This window comes from Lipotes vexillifer, unplaced genomic scaffold (assembly GCF_000442215.2).
Source record: "Lipotes vexillifer unplaced genomic scaffold, Lipotes_vexillifer_v1.1 scaffold565, whole genome shotgun sequence".
In the NCBI taxonomy this organism is placed as follows: Eukaryota; Metazoa; Chordata; class Mammalia; order Artiodactyla; family Lipotidae; genus Lipotes; species Lipotes vexillifer.
In genome coordinates this window covers 41,553-60,765 of record NW_006771554.1, presented here as the reverse complement: position 1 = coordinate 60,765, position 19,213 = coordinate 41,553, and positions in this window count along the sequence as shown.

Here is a 19,213-nt window from a genome sequence, read left to right as displayed (position 1 = left end):
GCAGGAATGGTGCCCACTCAGAGAAATCACCACTCACGCAGAACTGCATCTGCCGCAAACTTCTCATCTGCTGTGCAAACGATGATTAAATGTTATTGTGCAAGAGAAAACGGCAAGGAGGGATTCATTAGCTTTATTGTCAGAAAGGACTCCATGGGCTACAGCTCCCGTCTCCAAGGCTGGCTTAACCCCCTGAGTGCTGGGGACATTGCTCTCCGACGTGGGCTTGTGGAAAATGAAGGCCCCGGAGACAGAGATCCCAGCGTTGGGCCCACATGAGCCAGGTGGGTGCAGAGAGCACTGGGAGGGAGTCATGAGTCCAGGCAGCCGCTGCAAACGTGCCCCTCATTTGCTAGGTAGCCTTGGTCTTGTCGTTTCATTTATCAAATAATTTCTCCCCCCTACCACGTCCCAGGAATGCAGAGATACAGAGGCCATGGTCCCTCCTGGATGCATGAGGCTTCTCAGATAGAGAAGGGCATTCCAGGCTGATGAAACAACTCAAGCAAAGACTTGAAGGCTGGGAGACATGGTAGTAGGGCCAGGCTTGTCCAGGAAACACTGGGCCTGGACAGGTCAGTTGGAGGACAGATTGTAAAGGGCCCAGTAAACCCTTCCAAAGAGCTTGGGCCTTTTCCCAAGAACAATGGAGAACCATGAAAGGTGTATGGAAAGGGTTGACAGATAAACTACAGGGTGCCCAGTGGTATTTGAATTTCAGATAAATAACAAACAGTTGCCCTAGTATCAATATGTCCTAAATATTACACAGGCCATACTTATAATAAAACATGTATCATTGTTTATCTGAAATTCACATTTAACTGGGAATCCTGTCTTTTTATTTGCCAAATCTGTCAACACTGTGTATGGATTTGCATTTTAGAAGGATCGCCCTAGCTTGCTCTGTCCAGGGTAGAGTAGAGGGTGAGAGAAGAGAACGAGACCAGTGAAGAGATGAGGAGCTCACATTCTCACCTTCTTCTTTGATCAGAAAACCCCCAGTTTTCAGCTGGGCACATGGCCCTCTATCACAAGGACCGCATTTCCCCGTCTCCGTCACAACTATGTACTGCATGGACTGACTCACAGTCAACACAATTTAAGCAGAATTGTTAAGTGGCAGCTTCTGGGAACACCTCCTTAAAAGACTGTTGACCCATGCCTTTAGCCTCTTTTTCCTGCTCCTTTCTCCTTTCTGCTAGCTGAACACAGCTGAGATGGCTAGCACTCAAGCAGCCACCTTGGGCCGTGAGGAAACACTGACCCTATGGATGCCAAACAGTGAACTAGAAGGAGACCTGGTTCCTTTTAACCACATGGAGCCACTATACCAGCCCTGAACTGCCCACATCCACACTTGGTTCATTTACATGAGAGAGAAAAAAACTTCCAACTTGCTGAAGTTACTGTTATTTTAGTTTTCTGTCCCAAGCAGCCAAGCTTGATTCTAAGCTGATACAAGAAGCTAATACAGGAATCTCAGAGAGAGAAGTTGAGGCTTAAACTGGGTCAGCAACAGTGGATTTGAGAAGTATTTAAGAGGAACACCCAGCGGGTCTTGACTGGATGTAGGGATGGAGGGTAGAGCAGGTCAAAGGCTTCAGGCCTGAGTGACAAGGACAGAGAAGCTAGTAATGGACCAGGGAACCCAGGAGATGCCTTGGATCAGGGATCACGGAAAGTCAGTTTGGCTTGGGACATGTTGAGTTTGAGGGGCCTGCAGGCCATGTGCTCAAGATGTGGAAATTCAGGACTGGAGCTCGGGCAAGAGGAGGGGCTAACAAGAGCTCTGCTGTCACCCTCGTCGGCAGAACCGCCCAAGTCATAAGAGCAGGAGAGGATAGAGTGATCAGAGGGTCAAGGGTGAACTCTGAGGAAGCATCAGAGGCAGATAGAGGGAGAGGAGTCACTTGGACCTCAGTTTCTCCAGCTGTAAAATGGGAGCAGGCAAGAGGAATGACCTAACTGGTTCCAAAGTCCCTTCCTGATCTAACATTCAAGAATTAAGGTGTCGGGACTTCCCTGTTGGCGCAGTGGTCAGGAGTCTGCCTGCCAATGCAGGAGACACGGGTTTGAGCCCTGGCCCAGGAGGATCCCACATGCTGCGGAGCAGCTAAGCCCCTGTGCCACAACTGCTGAGCAGCCCCCGCTCGCCACAAATAGAGAAAGCCTGCACACAGCAACGAGGACCCAATGCAGCCAAAAATAAATTAAAAAAATAAAATTAAGGTGTCGTCTTAGACCACTTATTTCTCCTCCCTTTGATTCAGTTTCCCCTTTGGAAAATGGGGCTAAAAATAGTACCAACCTCATGGGGTTGTTTGGAGGACCAAGTGACCCAGACCAGCGCCTAGCTCAACCCTGGTAAGAGCAGGACACAGACACAGGGGCTTGGCTTGGGTGAAGGAGCGGTGGGGATGAGTCCTCTTTCCCACTCCAAGCCGAGAAGGAGGCTGAAACCCTGGGGCCCCTCGCTGAGATCTTCAGTGGGCACCTGCTGTGTGCAGAACACAGAGCCACGTGGGGAGAGGGGGAAAATGGGGAGAAAAAAGATATGCTTGCTCTCGGAAAGGTGATAAAGCCCAGCCTTGCCAGGAGAGCTTGATGAAGCTGAGATCTGGGAACAAGGGAGGGATTGGGAAAGGGACAGAGGTGAGGTTATCTAGCCCAGAGGAGGGGCTGACGACCTGAGGCCTTGAGGGCAGTGTGCTTAACACTACAGGGAGCCTAGTGGATTCCACCGGGCAGAGCGAAGATGTGGGGTAGCCTGCTGATTACAGCACGGGCGCCTGTGAAATGGGTCTGCAGGAAACAGAAGAGCTAGGAGAATCGCTTTGTTAAAAGATATATTTATTTATTTATTTGGTTGCGCCGGGTCTTAGTTGTGGCACGCGGGATCTTTGGTGCCGCGTGTGGGATCTTCCTTGCGGCACGTGGGATCTTTAGCTGTGGCATGCGATCTCTTAGTTGTGGTATGTGGGATCTAGTCCCCTGACCAGGGATCGAACGTGGCGGGGGGGGGTGGGGCCCTGCGTTGGGAGCACAGAGTCTTAGCCACTGGACCACCAGGGAAGTCCCAGGAGAAGCGCTTTTAACGCTTCATATCCCCAGATCTGTTTGCTAGGGCGGCTGTAACAAAGCACTAGAAGTCTCACAGCTGGAGGATGGGTGTCAGAAATGAAGGTGCCAACAGGGTTGGTTCCTGGCGTGTGGGCGTGTGGGCCTAGGTGAGGCCCATGTACGTGAGGCTATATGAGGGAAAGATCTGTGAGAGGGAGGCCTCTCTCCTTGGCTCGTAGATGGCTGTCTTCTCCCCTGTGTGCGTGTCTGTCTCCCTGTCCAAATTTCCCCTTTTTATAAGGATACTAATCATACTGGATTAGGGGTCCACCCGACTCCAGGATGACCTCCTCTTAGCTAATCACATCTGCAATGACCCTATTTCCAAATAAGGACACATTCTGATGTACTGCGGTTTCGGACTCCAACATATGAATTTTAGGGGGACACAATGCCTCCCCCATGCCAGCCTCAGCACCAGCCATCACCAGAGAAACCAGGCTCACCAGGCTCTTTAACTGGGGCTATGTGGGACTTCCATCCTTTGGTGGAAGCTTGTACAGTCTGAAGGAGGAGGCCTTGGGACCCTGACCACAAGCTGGAATGGGGCATAGTTTTCTCCCTTCTTCTTTCTTACTGGTCGATTCACTCAGGACTTCACATTTAACCATACACACACGCAAACCTACACATATATACACATATCACAGACTCTCTACTCAGAGGAAACCCCTGAGACCCTCCCATATACATGAAGGCACACACACAAAGACACTCAGGCAGAACCCTCACACACAAAGAATCACACGCGTACATACTCATGTTCACAGCCACGGGGACACAGAGAAACCACAACTCACGCACATCTTCCAGATGCGTGCTAGCAGACCCACACAGGGACAGTGACCGCCACATCGACGGACGCACAGGGACATATCTGTGGCCTCCCAATCCTACACGATGCAGACCTGCTTGTGCATTCTCACAGGCCCTTATAGCCACACACAGACACAGAACATATGGACAAAGGCTTTCCCGTGCACACACACCCACACAGGGGCTGTCTGCACACACAGGACTGTTTAATCCTACTGTGGTTGGCAGAGCCTGGCATGCACACACCATCCCTCTGGCCTCGCAACTCACCATCCACTCCCTGGTAATTGGAAGCAATTTAATCCCCCTCCTACCCAGCCAATCGCAGTCTCCACAGAGCAGGCAGCAATCAAAATGCCCCACCATGGAGGCAGCGAGGCAGAGAGTTCCCTCCCCACTCTGGTTTCCCCATCCACCTCTGTAGTTGAAATGGGATTTACTAACCTAGACGCGCGCGCGCGCGCACACACACACACATGCATGCTGAAGTCTACACCACACACACAATCACGTGTACACAGAAACACACAATTGCATACACACACACAACCACACGTAGAAGCATAGGAAGATAGATTACACAACAGATACTAAGACTAAGATGGTGTCTCTATCTACAAAGACACACAGTCTCCTGATCGGTGGTGTGAACGTGTGTACATCGTTGCAAAAGTTCTACTAATGCGTGTGAACACATAGACATAGGGTGATACCTTGAGTTGGAGGACATGTATACACAGCCATACACAGATCTCCACGGGTGCTCAGTGAACACCCTCCTGGGGTCTGAGCATGTGCACACCGAAACACAGTGACAGTAAGAAGGTACACAGCACAGGGACTTCCCTGGCAGTCCAGTAATTAAGACTCCACACTTCCATTGCAGGGGACATGGGTTCGGTCCCTGGTGGGGGAACTAAGATCCCACATGCCACGCGGTGTGGCCAAAAAAAAAAGAAGGTACACAGCACAGAAACACAGGAGTAGGTGCACACACACACAAAACACACAAAGCCCTCACTGGCCCACGGCATGTCCCTCCGAGGCCCATGGTCCACGTTTGCTGAACCCAGAGATGGCCCGGTTCCCTCCTCTGTCAGGGTGATTTCCCATGAAAGCCGGGGCGAAGACCCCACCTGTCAACCCGCTGTTTGTCACTCCATCATGACCGGTGCGCTGACATTCAAAGCCCGGCACTGCGATGATCGCGTCTAGCTGTAATGTACTACAGATTGCACTGACATTTGGAAAATATTCCACCTCGGGACCCATTCAACTTCAAACTTTTTTTCCTGGAAGAGGAGAGAAATGGCAGAGACGGGGCAGCGAGGGCCTGCCGTGTTCGGCCAAGGAGCTGCTTTCCAGCCCAGACCCCAGGAGCTGACTCCCAGCCCCTCCTCCCAGAGACCCCGGGTCACTGGCTGCCCCATCTGCATCTACCTGGGGACAGGGCGATGGGGAAGAGGAATGGAGGTTCCCAAGGCAGAGACAAGGTTCCAGACCATCCAGCACATCTTCACAGAGGGTCTGCCAGGAATCCCTCCATCAAGTGTGACCTGGCGATAGCTACCTGTCATCTGTAGAGCACCTGCTGAGCACCAGGCTGTGTTCTAAGCACATTACATACATGACTTCATTTGCAACTGTAACAACCTTGTGAGGCAGGAACTGTCATCATCCCATTTGAATGGTGATGGACCCAAAGCTCAGAGAGGTGAAGTGACTTGCCCAAGGTCACACAGCCAGGAAAGGCTGGAGCTGAGATTTGAACCCCAGTCTGTCTGGCTCCAGAACTTGCCCTTTTCCCACCTGCGCGTGGTGAACTTATGTGTCGTGGAGTCAGGCAGATGCTGAATCCTCCCCAGTCCCTCTCACTGCCTTTCTCTGTCTCTTCTTTCCCTTCTCCCCCCCTTCCTCTCTCTGCTTTCTTTCTCTCCTCTTGCAACCCCTCTCTGCCTCTCTAAGCAGAATGAGTGTTCCCAGAATGATGGCACAGTCTGGGACAGCTTCCTGGAAAGGAGGAGCAGGTCTGAGCTGCACCTAGAGACTCAGAAGACTGGATGGGTGGGATTGACATCTGCAGAATCAATGAGCAAGCCTCGCAGAAAAGCCTCTGCAAGCCACTGCCTTTGGGTGGATGGAATGTTTGAGTCCTTCCTACGTGACGGCTACATTGAGCCAGGACTTGGATGATTGGATGGGGGAGACTGGCCTGGGGTGGTCCAGCCCTCTCTGAGGTTTTGCTCAGACTGGGATCGGGGCAACAAGGCCATCCAAGTAAACTAATGGCAGCCAGCGATGTGCCTACCTGTCCCCTAAAGAGGAGCCAGCAGAGGCCCCTGCTTAAGTGACCTGAGCAGTTGTGGTAAAAATACAGGCGGGGTGGTGGACAACACTTTTTTTTTTTTCTTTGCGGTACGCGGGCCTCTCACTGTTGTGGCCTCTCCCGTTGCGGAGCACAGGCTCCGGACGCGCAGGCTCAGCGGCCATGGCTCACGGGCCCAGCCACTCCGCGGCATGTGGGATCCTCCCGGACGGTGGCATGAACCCGCGTCCCCTGCATCGGCAGGCGGACTCTCAACCACTGTGCCACCAGGGAAGCCTGACAACACATATTTTGAAGGCAGGGTAAAAATGACATGGTCCCAGCTAGTCCAAGAAGAGACAGAAGAAGTAGGAAGACTGTCTGGCTCTCTGATGAGCAGATTAATCTCCTTAAATAACTTGCAGTCCAACTTCCCAAAAGGCAAAGGAAAGTTAAGTTAATCTACTCTAAATGACCCCTGAGCTTCTCAGGGGTGGTAATCAATACACACACACTCTCTCTCTCTTCATAAGTAATTCTCAGTAATTGCAAGAAAGAGGGGTTTTTGGTGGAAAATGACATTCTAACCACAGAGAGAATCCCTGGCAAGGGGATCAATAGTCCACTAGCTGGGAGGCTGGCTCCGCAGCTGGGGGGGAGGCCATGAGCTGGCCACCATCACATCACACCGCAAGCTGCAGGGTCATCCTGGGCTCTGTCTGCCGGCAGGAACTTTAATTGATTGGGGAAAAGGAGACTGAATGAGATTCTCCAGGAGAAGCAAAGACTGGCTCCTCTCCATGCCATCACTGATGTCCCTGAGAGAATGACTAGTGCTCAGCAAAAGTGCCCACCCCAGATGCCAAAGGAGTACCATCAATGCCCATTACCAGTATCCTTGGGAGCACATCAGTGCTTAGCACCAACACCCAGAGGATACCATCAGTGCTCACCAGTGATGACTCTGGGGCACCGTCGATGTTCATCACCAGGGCCCTTGCAGGTCCATCACCTATATTCTCAGGAGTCCCCATCCGTATCCATCCCCAAAGCCTTTGGTTGGCATCCTCATTGATGCACAGGGATTGTATCCTTTTTGGTCATCACCGTATCTCCACTAGCCACAGTGCCTGGCACATAGTAGGAACTCAGTAAACATCTTTTGAAGAGAGGAATAAGTGGGTGAATGTTCTTAGGAAGGACAGGAACTTCTTTATCCTGTTCACCGCGCTACCACCCTATCCTCAGGACCTTACCCCACTGCCTAGCCAAGGAGAGTGCTCCGTAACTATCTGTTGCATGGATGACTAGGTGGGTAGATGAAAGGATAGATGAGTGGGTGGATGCATGGATGGATGGATGGATGGATGGGTGGATAGCAGATGGATGGTGGATGCATGCATGGAAGAATTAGAAAGGAGGACCTTGGCAGCACTGTCAGTGCCATCTGTAATTCCAGGCAATCAGCCTCCAAGACCAGAGTTCAGCACAAAGTGATCCCGAGACAGAAGACAAGCCTGCCTGCTGCCCCACCCCTAGTGGTTCTGGGCCCCCCATGGTGGCTTCACCTGATTCCCTCCTTTGCTATGGGGCTGGGGGCAGGGATGCAGATGGGCAAGAACCTCTCACCTCCTGGCCTTCCTCTCCCCCTCCCACTCTCCAACCTGAATACAATTTTCTGGAATGTCCCCAGGTCCTGGAGGACATTGCTCATTACCTGCAATCTGCCCATAAGAACATCAGTAGCTGCCTGCTGGCTGGGGAGCCAGTTACTCTCAGCTCAGCCTGGCAGCGGGTGGGCAGGGAGGCCGAGGTGTGCAGGCTGTGGGACCAGCTCAGCCTCTCTGCAGATGCCAGTTTTCTGTAGAAACAGCCATGACCTCTGGCAGAGCTGGCCTCCCAGTACCTCCCAGAGGGCCATTCCAGGATGGGGAATGCTCAGTCTGCCTGCCATATATTCCACACGTATTCATTCCAAGCCCTCAACATGCTGCCTGTTATTATTATGAATAACAACGTTGGCAACCCAGGTTGGGGCCCCCTTGGTTCCGGGTACCTCCTGGCCCACCTCCCACCATGCAGCCCCACCCACTGTCGGGCAGGGCTTTCCCACAGCACATCTGCTACACAAATCACTGCCATTGATTTCTTGGAAAGCAGCTTTAGGGATTTTGTGATTTTTTTTTTTTTTTCATTTGATTTTAAATCCTGGTTTATTCTCAGCACCTTAAAAGAGGAAGTGGAGATTTGAAGGCAGGCTGGATCCTTCCTGCCACTTGGTTTTCCTGCTTTTTCACTTACTTCACCCCCAAACCCAGCCCACCTCTTTTACATAACTTGTCTCTTCCCCCAAAGCGGGTGGCACCGGGACCTCTGCCCTGCCCTGAGATGGGAGGAGGGGATGGAGTGAAAGATAATGACTTGGAGCCCAGGCACTGTCCCCTGTCCTCCTGGTGATTCCCCCCACCCAAGCCCTAGTCAGGATCTCCCCTTCCTACCCCCAGCCTTGGACTCAGGGCACTGTCCCAGGAGTCCCCTAAGCTCTGCCACTTGCAGCTCTGTGGCCTTGGGCACACCATTAAAACTCTCAAGGTCTCTGTTTCTTCCTGCAAAATGGGTATAGAGGTGCCATCTCCCCAAACCGTGGAAGGACCCACGGAGATAACCAAGGCAGTGGGGGATTTGCGAGTGCCCTGAGTCATGAGGGGTCCTCAGTGATCATCGTCTCGCTGGGAGAGGGTCTGGCTGCCTCACAGGGGCCACTGGGTACAGATGGAATAAGAGAGGCCTTCCCAGCTGAGTGTTTCAAGCTCAGGCTCTGGAAATGTTGCAGCTGCCACTCTGCTACGACCCAGCTGGGACCCACTGACAGCATCTTAATTTCAGCCCAAGCTCTTCTCCGGACGGACTGCTAATTAGGGCTAATGGGCAGCTCTCCCTGCTGGTTCCCACTGCCTTCTCCTTCTTTATTAAAGGGAGCCACTGAGCAGGGTCGCTGGGCTGATGCCCCAAGGCCCCATGGGTGAGTCAGTCCTCTGGGTTAAACACTGCTTCCAAAGTCTCTTGGCCAGGGTGAGCTTTTCTGTTGCTTTTTTACCTGACAAATGGGAGGTGGAGGAAGGGGCAATATTCATCCAGGCAGGCAGTTCAGTGACCATGTACCCACTTCCTACTTTATGCCAGGCCCGTGGGAGGCACTGAGGCCATACAGATAAGCTGAACCCGAAGCCAGACATTCCTGAATTCAAAACTTAGTTTAAGCTTGTTCTGGCTGTGTGACCTTGGGCAAGTTACTTAACCTCTCTGAACCCAAGCTCCACATTTGTAAGACAGCCCCTACTTCACAGATGTGTTGTAAGGATGAGATTAGATGAAGGAAGCTGAACACAGTGAACAGCACCACGGCCATGAGGCTGGCAGGAGTCTAAGGGATCATAAAAGGCCTTGAACACCATCTTGAGAAGCTAGAACTTCATGCCCAGAGAGCAATAAACAAGAACTATTATCCTTACCATGTCTATCTCTGTTCAATGCTTATTAAGCACCTCCAAAGTGCTGAGAATATGATAATAGCTATACTTACACAGCACTCACTATATGCCAGTCACTGTTCTAAGTAACTCGTTTAATCCCCACAACAACCCTACAAGATGAGGGTGATTATTATCCCCATTTTACAGATATAGAAACTGAGACACAGAAAGGTCTTGCCCATGACCACCTAGTCAGTATTTAGTTATCTATCGCTGTGTAACAAATTAGCCCAAAACTTAACAGCTTAAAACAATAAACATTTATTATCTCACAGTTTCTGTAGGTCGGGACTCCACAGGCACAGTTTACCCGGGTGCCCCAGGTCCTCACTGCTACTGACGGGAGATATTAGTTCCTTGCCATGTGGGTCTCTCCATAGACCAGAGGGCAATTCATAACATGGCAGCTGTCTTCCCTCATAGAGAATGAGCCAGATAGCGTGCCCAAGATGGAAGCCTTCATCCTTTTATAACCTACTCTCAGAGGTGACATTCCATCCCTTCTGTTATATTGTATCTATTAGAAGCAAGTCACTACGTCCAGCCCACACTCAAGAGGAAGGTACTCCACAAAGGCATAAATACCAGATGCCACCACCCCATCGGAGGCCATCTTAGTGGGTATCCAGTGCAGCCAGTAAATCGAGGAGCTGGGGTATGAATCTAGGAAGGCTGGGTCCAGAATCCTTGTTCTAAATCCAGAATCTGGTTAATATCCCAGCTCCACAATTGTTGCCTGAAAGATGAGAAATGAGACACCATCCCTGCCCTCCTGAAGCTCTCCATCTAGAGAGAGAAGCAGAAAAGTAAGAGGGTGAGATCAAAGGTACAGCAGCAGAGGAGGGTAGAGCAGATTAAGCAGGAAGCCTTCCTGAAGGAGGTGATGCCTGAGCCCACGCGCCACGACTACTGAGCCTGCACTCTAGAACCTGCGAGCCACAACTACTGAGCCTGTGTGCCGTGCAGGAGCTGGAGAGGTAAACAGAGACCATGGTGTAAAAGGACAGGTAAAGGAGCTTGGATATTATTCTAAAGAACTAGGGAGCCGTGGAAGGCTGTCCACGATAAGATTTTTTTTTTTTAATTTTTTCAGGGCTACTGATTTTTTTTAAAATTTTATTTATTTATTTTTGGCTGTGTTGGGTCTTCATTGCTGCGCGAGGGCTTTTCTCTAGTTGGGGCGAGCGGGGGCTACTCTTCGCTGCGGTGCGCGGGCTTCTTGTTGTGGAGCACAGGCTCTAGGCGCATGGGCTTCAGTAGTATGGCACACGGGCTCAGTAGCTGTGGCGCACGGGCTTAGTTGCTCTGCAGCATGTGGGATCTTCCCGAACCAGGGCTCGAACCAGTGTCCCCTGCACTGGCAGGCGGATTCTTAACCACTGCGCCACCAGGGAAGGCCTAAGATTTTTGTTTTAAAAAGACTATCTTGAGTGGTGTGGAGAATGGAAGAGGGTGGCTGGGGGCAAGGAGAGGAGTGAGGAGGTTCTTCCTTGTTTTATTCATTCATTCAGGTCATGAACATTTAGCAAGGGCCAAGTATATATACGGTTCTAGGCACTGGAGATACAGCCATCAATAACACAAGGCTATTCTCTCTTGGAAGTCACATTCTACTGGGAGAATATAATAAACTTACAAAACTAATAAATAAAAATGAAAATTACTAAGGTGATAGGTGCTACGAAAAATAATAATCATAAAGCAAAGTAGCATAAAAGCAAAAGTGACCACATAAGCCACATTGACCTTAAACCTGAATGACAAGAAAGAGCTGGCCATGGGAACACAGCATTCCAGGCAGAGAAACAGCTAGTGCAAAGGTCCTGAGGTGGAGTGGGTTTGGTTGGAGGCCAGTACGGCTGAAGCATACTAGCCAAGAGGGAAAAGGACAAGAAATGAGGCTGAAGAAGTAGACAGAAGTCAAAACAAGAGAGCCTGCACCTGACCCCCAGTCCTGGTAGCAGGGAAGAAAGGAGGAAATGCAGAGGGGTGATAAGAAGAAGGTACGATCCACTGGCCTTGTGCAAGCAAATCGGAGTAATGATGCTGGGCCCAGTGGACCAGGGAAGCCATGGCGAATGAGGGAGAGAAGAGAGGCTGGCCTAGCCCTGGCCCACTTTCCAAACGGGCCTCCTCCCCACGGGTCCAGCCGCAAATTAACAGTCATCCCCACGGCAGACCCAGGCAAAGGCAGCAGGTAGGCAGTATTTGCATATTTGTTTAATAAAAAGTTATGGATGTACAAAGATGGGTAATTAACTACCAGCATATTTTCCCTCTGTCCCCCCGCCCCTCCTCCACATTACCACCGTGGCCCCAATCACTTTCCTCTCCTTCTGACTGAGTCAGCAGAATCTTTGCCTCTGCTTGTGGGGAGCGGGGAAGCCAGGCCCAATAAATATGTACTTATGAAGTGTGTATTGCGGCCCATCAGGCTTGCACAAGCAGCAGCCCCAGACTGTTCTGCCTGAAATATTTATGCCAGTACCTAGGGCCACTTTATCTATTTATTTCTGCAAAGAAATTAAATTAGATAGTCTGATAGCTTTCAGTGTAATTACAAAAGAAATTTACATGAGATGGTTATGAGAAGGAGGGGATCGTTAAGCACCCAAACCCCAAGGATATCCATTAGTTGGGACCCCCTCCCTGATTTCCTCCCCAGCTACTGCAAGAGGGAGGGAAAGCCGGGGTGGGGGGATTCAAATTGCTGGAACATGAGCCCCAGGAGGGTGGGAGCGTCTGTCTGTTTCAGCCATGGGCGTGGAGCATGGTAAGTGCCCAGCGAATTCTCAGAGTGAGTGGATGCCAGCTCCCCCAAGCAAAGGGGTTTCTTATTTCTGAGCCTCAGTTTCCCCATCTGTAATAACGCCTCCCTCACCAAGTTGTTCTGAGAATTCAACGAGATAATGCACGCAAAATGCTCTCTAACCATAGCTGCCATTTATTGAGTGCTTATAATATTTCAGGAGCTGTTCCAGGTACCATATTGAATCCTCTCAACAATCATTTTTCCCCGGTGGTCTAGTGGTTAGGATTTGGCCTCTCTCATAACAATCATTTAAATCATATGTCAGTACTTTAAGTTTGTCCCCATTTAACGATGGGAAAAGTGAGAGTTGAGCAGTTTAAATGAGTTATCCCAGCAGATCAGGGCAGGGCCAGGTTTTAAACTAGGCAGCTGGGCAGAGCCCATACCTCTGGTCAGGAGCTATGCAACCACCGTAGCTTTCTTTGAACTGGGCGGGTCTTGTATTTCAGAGTTAAAGACCTACTGCCTTCACCTACACCTGAGTGCAGCCAGGGAAACCCGGACCCGGGAAGGAAGAGAGAGCATTGTACCAGTAACACACTGAGCAAGCCGGGGCAGGAACCCTCCTAGCACCACTGTGCTCACCTCCCCATGGGCTGAGTCATTATCTGGGTCTGATTAGCACTGATTGCGGGGGGCAGGGGGGCCCGCGGGGAAGAGGAGGGAGCCCCACCTGGGGCTGGGCCTGGGGGGTGGGAGAGTAAGGGCGCCAAGGTGCTGGGGATTCCTCTCAACCACCTGGTCACCCGCTCGCCAGGCCAGGGGGCTACGATCTGAGCCCTGGAGGGACGCCCCCTGAAACCCAGGGCTGGGGAAACACACTTTACTCCAAAACTGGGGAAATGAGGCTGGTTGAGGAATCTACGGGGGGGCCCAAAATGCCTGAATTCTAATTCTGCCTCTGCCACTTAAACTAGCCGTGTGGCAAGTTAACCTCTCTGAGCCTTGGTTTCTTCACCCACAAAATGGGAAGATAATAATAGTCCCTTCCTCCTTGAGTCTCATAAGGACAAAAGAAGGTCTGAAAGGAAGTAAGCACTCAAGAAACATACCATTATTATTATTATTATTTCCCGAATCCCCGAAGGTGGGAAAAGCAGTGATCTTTTTTTTTTTTTTTAATTTATTTTTGGCTGCGTTGGGTCTTCGTTGCTGTGCGCAGCTTTCTCTAGTTGCGGCGAGCAGGGGCCATTCTTTGTTGTGGTGCCTGGGCTTCTCACTGTGGTGGCTTCTCTTGTTGTGGAGCACGGGTGCTAGGCACGTGGGCTTCAGTAGTTGTGGCACGCGGGCTCAGTAGTTGTGGCTCGTGGGCTTAGTTGCTCCGCGGCATGTGGGATCTTCCCAGACCAGGGCTCTAACCCATGTCCCCTGCATTGGCAGGCGGATTCTTAGCCACTGCACCACCAGGGAAGCCCTGAACTGTCTTTTTAACCAGCGGCTGCAGGGCTGATGGAGGCAGGAGAAAGCTCTGCCCTTGGGGCTTAGAGGCAGGGTGGGGTGGCCCTTCTTCCGGCCCTGTGAAAGCCCCCACCCCACGGCCGCCCATCTTGGGGGTGGGCTGAAGAAGGAAACACCATGTGTTGATGGTCTCTGTGCGCCGGGTAAAGTCATTCAGGTGAGTCTCATTCCCAGATGAGGACACAGGTGCAGCCTGCAAGTCCTTTGCACAGGTCACCCATCGGGGGGCGGAGCCAAAATTAGAACCTGGGTCACTCTGACCCCAAAGCCTCTGGGGCATCCAGGGCACCAGCTTGAAGCCTTCTTTGTGGCATGGGAAGTCACCTGGGCCCTGGGTGGCCCTGCCTGTCCCAGGCCCTGCCCAGGGCAGAAACTCAGCTAAAAGGAGTACAGAGGATTTAATGGAGGGGGCTAATCAGGGAATCCTAGCGAGGACGCCAGACAAGATCTAATTAAAATGCCGGCCACCATGAGTTCCCTGTTTTAATTTACCACAAATTAGCTTAAAAGGGGGGATGGAAATGAAGATATTATTATTTTTTTAAGAGCCAAGAGGGAAAATCCTTTGAGGATTTTATTACTTGTTTCTGTTTTTAAAAAAAGCCATTCTCAGCTGAGGGATTTGGGTTCAATCTCTAGCCCCCTCGGAGGCAATTTTCAGGGCCAGCCTGTTAGAGTGCTGGCATGGTAACCCCTTTATAATATAAAACACCATTTCCTGAATGAGCACTTAGCACGTGTACATTCCAACCCTCACCACCCCACAGATCAGCATCATTGCACCTGTTTAACTGAGGCTGAGCGGTGAAATGACTTGCTCCAGGTCACCCAGCTGGGAAGTGGTGCAGCCTGGTTCCAACAGCCATGTGCTCCCTCCTGCAGCCAGGCTCTTGTTCAGCCCCAGATCCTGGTCCAAGCCTCAGACCCACTCTGGATCCTGCTTTAGGAACCAGCAGAGTTGAGGAGGGGACACAGGTGGGCTCCAACCCGTCCTCTGCATCCTGGCAGGGCCTGCCAGAGGTCATTAGTATTCCAGAGGCGCCATGGACTTCCTGACCTTCACTCAAGGTGGGGTAGTCCCAGGGGGGCAGTGATTTCTGACCCCCCCCCCACACACACACAGGAACTGGGTCTCTGCCCTTCAGCACCTCGCAGCGGGGACCCAACCCATTCATCACTGTCTCCTGGCAAAGGCCAGGTCCTGCCACCACCACCCCACAGTGACTGGCCCTGGCAACCGGTGCCCTTGATCTCACTGCAGTGTCCTCCAGTCCGTGTTCCCCTCATCCTCCTGTCTACTGGAAATAATTTGTTTTGCCGATGTGGGAACAGTACAAACTTAGGCTCAGCAGCAACAGCAATGCCCCCACCGTGCCTTCTACATAGGCAACAACAGCCCACCCCCAATTCCCCAAAGCCTGAGGGCACTCCCAAGCTCTGTTACAAGTTCTGGGGCAGGACCTTGGCAGAGACAAAGTTCCCACCCTTCAGGGCTGTGTATCTTTGGACAAGTGACTTAACTTCTCTGCGCCTCTGTATCTTCATCAGCAGAATGGGCATAATAAAAATCTAGTTCACTGCGCTCTAGAGCCTGCGAGCCACAACTACGGAAGCCCGCGCGCCTAGAGCCCGTGCTCCACAACAAGAGAAGCCACCGCAATGAGAAGCCCGCGCACCACAAGGGAGAGTAGCCCCCGCTCGCCGCAGCTAGAGAAAGCCCGTGCACAGCAACGAAGACCCAACGCAGCCAAAATTTAAAAAAAAATCTAGCTCAAAAGGTTATGGTGAGTGTTCCATGAGACCACAGTCATGCCAGGCCCTGGTACACAGAAGATGCTTAATAAATGTTACCCTCTTCCCTCCAAAAACGGGGAGGTGAAAGGCCCAGCTGGGATGGGGATTCTAGATGGAAGAGGAGGCAGGAGAAGGCTGAAAAGATGAGACAAGACTTCCTTTAATGGCGTCCCGAGTCCACTGAAAGGGAGATAAATGAGGCATCAGGGGCTGGGTGACAGACGAAAATAGCTCGGCTGCCTCCCTGGCCAGTAGTAAGGGCCAGGGCAGACCTGAAACTTCCTAGGTCATTGCTTCCTAAGTCATTGCCAGTGAAACAGTATCTCTGCCCCTGGTGGGCACTGGGAGAGCCAGAGCCTAAGGTGACCTCAAGGTTTGGTGTGAGCTTGTTTGGGGGTGGTGCCTGAAGCTGAGGGTGATTCCTTGGATTCTGGTGGCAGCCCAAGGCTGGGGATGCCCAAGCTAAGGGTTAGAGTCTAGTTCAAGGAGACGTCTAAATCCGGGGTTGTGCTGAACCCATATTTGGGGGAGGTCGGTATAGGGAGTTAACTCTGAACTTGGGGCTGGCCCTGGTTGTGAAGTTCCAGGTTTAGGAGGCTGTACATCAGCATTTGGTGTTAACACTGAGCTGAACCCCAAGTCTGTCTGTGAGCCCAAGCCTAGGAGATATCATATTTTGAAGTGAGCTCTGAATGTGGGATATGCTGAGAGTGAACCTTAAAATATTGGGGTATCTTCGAGCCCGAGTATGTGAACTTCACTTCTGAGGAATGCAGTCTGTTTAGGGGCCCTGTGTGTGAGGGTCCACACCAGCTCTCGAGCTGTGTTGAGGCAGGAGACAGGCATCCCAGGGCATGAGGGAGGAATGAGTCTTGGGGGGATCCCCAGGCAGCAAGTGAAGCCCCACCCAGTTCCCTGTCTTGTGGCTCATCCTTTACCCTCTATCGGCACACACGGTCCTCATATTTTTGGTCTCACCCTCCGTCACCCATTCATATCCCCTCCCTTACCCCCATCTCTGCCCTGAACTTCTCACTCTCCAGAAACCTCTGTTCTGAAGCCCAAGACTCAGGCGCCTCCACATTCCTCCCCTGGGTGAGGAGGATCAAGGGATGAGGGGGAGAGAAAACCCTTCATCATCTCCTCCGCCAACAGGGTAAATCCTCCCCAAATCACCCTTCGGGGCCTGGGAAAGGCAGATCCAATTCTTGGGGAGCTCAGAGGCCTGCTTCCTTATCTAAGCCTCTGGAACAAGCATTTTGCATTTATTCCCCCCAAATGTGATGCCAAATTGTGTTCCAGCCTATGGCTCCCAGCCATCTGCAGAGAGAAATCCAGTTAGACCTTGTATAATAAGTTCCTGACAATCTTGCCGAGGACGCTGGGTCATAAAAGTCTCCTGGTTTTATCGCTGGTAACAGACACGGAGTGAAATTAAGTTGTCTTATCAAATTTAGATAATATATATCCCTCTAGAGCAGAAGGCTCCGCATGGGGCTTTCATGGTATGAGCCCAGCAGGGGGACGGGGAGGGGAGGAGTGTTCCTAGGATGTGGCACAGTGTGGTGGCCATGCTGGAGCGCCTAGCAGAACTGGCAGGCAGGAGGACAAGGTTACTGATGTCCCAGGTCCCAATGTCAGCCAGGCCTGAATTTGAGACCTGACTCTGTCATTTCCATGCTGGGCGAACTTGGACAACTTCCTTTGCTTCTCAGTTTCTTCATCTGTGAAGTGGGCATAACGATAATAGTGCCTGCCTCCTGGGTTGTTGTGAAATTTAAATGAGATACTGCATGCAATAGGCTTAGCCCAGTGCATGGCTGGTGAGCACTTAATATGTGTTGTCTGTAACTTGGGAATGGGAGAAGGGAAACAAGGGCTGGATGCTGACATTTATCTGGTCCATTCTCTTCCCATTTTATAGGTGGGGAAACTGAGACAGGGAGTAAGTAGACAGTGGTCACACAGCAGAGTGGGTTCCCAAGTCACCTCTTCAGGACTGAGCCATCCCTACTCTCTTCCACCCCAACTTGGGCCGCTTAAGGAGCTGAATGTTGCCACTTTTCTGCCTCTGTCTGTGGTTCCCCTGCCCCTTTCAGGGCCTTGCCCCAGGGAATGGACGGACATTCATGGAGGGAAGCTTGGCCATCCCTTTGTTAGTGGAATGGGCTCCCGGGGCATTGCCCAGTGTCAGGCTTCCAGGCTTGCCAAGCTGGTCCTGGAAAACTTTAGTATTTCTTTTCTTTCTTTTCTTTCTTTCTTTTTAATTTGGCCACGCCACACAGCTTGCAGGATCTTAGTTCCCCAACCAGAGATCGAACCCAGGCCCCAGCAGTGAAAGAGCTGAGTCCAAACCACTGGACCGCCAGGGAATTCCCTGGTCCTGGAAAACTTATCCCACTGTCCCAGGAGGGGGCTGTCACACCCCAAAACCAGTGTCTGCCTGATGGAATTGACCTGCCTTTCTCCCACAGCTGGGATCTTCTCTGTGGCAACCTCACACATTGACATTCCTCCAGTGATGGAGAGCTCATGACCTTACCAGGCAATCATTCCATTTTCCCCAGCCTGGGTGTAAGGCAACCTCAACTCATCTGACTTCTAAGCTAAGACTCATTCATTCTAAAACCACACCCTGCCATTACAACTTCCTTTCAGCACAGCCCAAGTGTATGTGAGCTTGTGTATGTTAATGGGTTTCTCTGTGTGTGTGCCACACTGTGAGTTCTAAGGGGAGAGGAAACTAGACTGGTACAGCTCTGTGTTCCCAAGGGACACACAATAGGACTCAAAAAATTATAACAATAGCTAACCTTTATTGCACTTACTGTGTTACTGTGTGTCAGGCATGAGTTACATGCATTAACTCATTTAATCACTATAATAACCCCAAGATGCTGCTACCATTATTATCTCCAACTTACAGAGAGGAAACCTGAGGCACAGAGAGGTGAGGCAACTTGCCCAAAGTCACACAGCCAGGACAAGGGAGAGCCAAGATTTGAATGCAGGCTGTGTGAGTCCAGAGCTATGACTCATCTCCCAGGTATTCCTAAAGATTATTTGGAATGAAGGAAGGAAAAGAAAACAGGAAGGGAAGACCCAGGTTTGTGTATCTATCTCTTCCAGATAGACTGGACTCCTGGAGGGCAGGAAATGTGCATCTCTCCCCCAGCACTTAACACAGTGCTTGGCAAACGTTAGGTGCTTAATAAGTGGTTTTTTTCTCAGTAAATTTTAAATGACTCATCATATGTATATTTTTCTCCCCCGCTATCCCAAGAGCCCTTGGATCAGGAACTGAATTATATTCATCTCTATAGAGCTGTCACTAGCCCATTCTGTATGGATTAGAAAAAAGCAGGCATGATC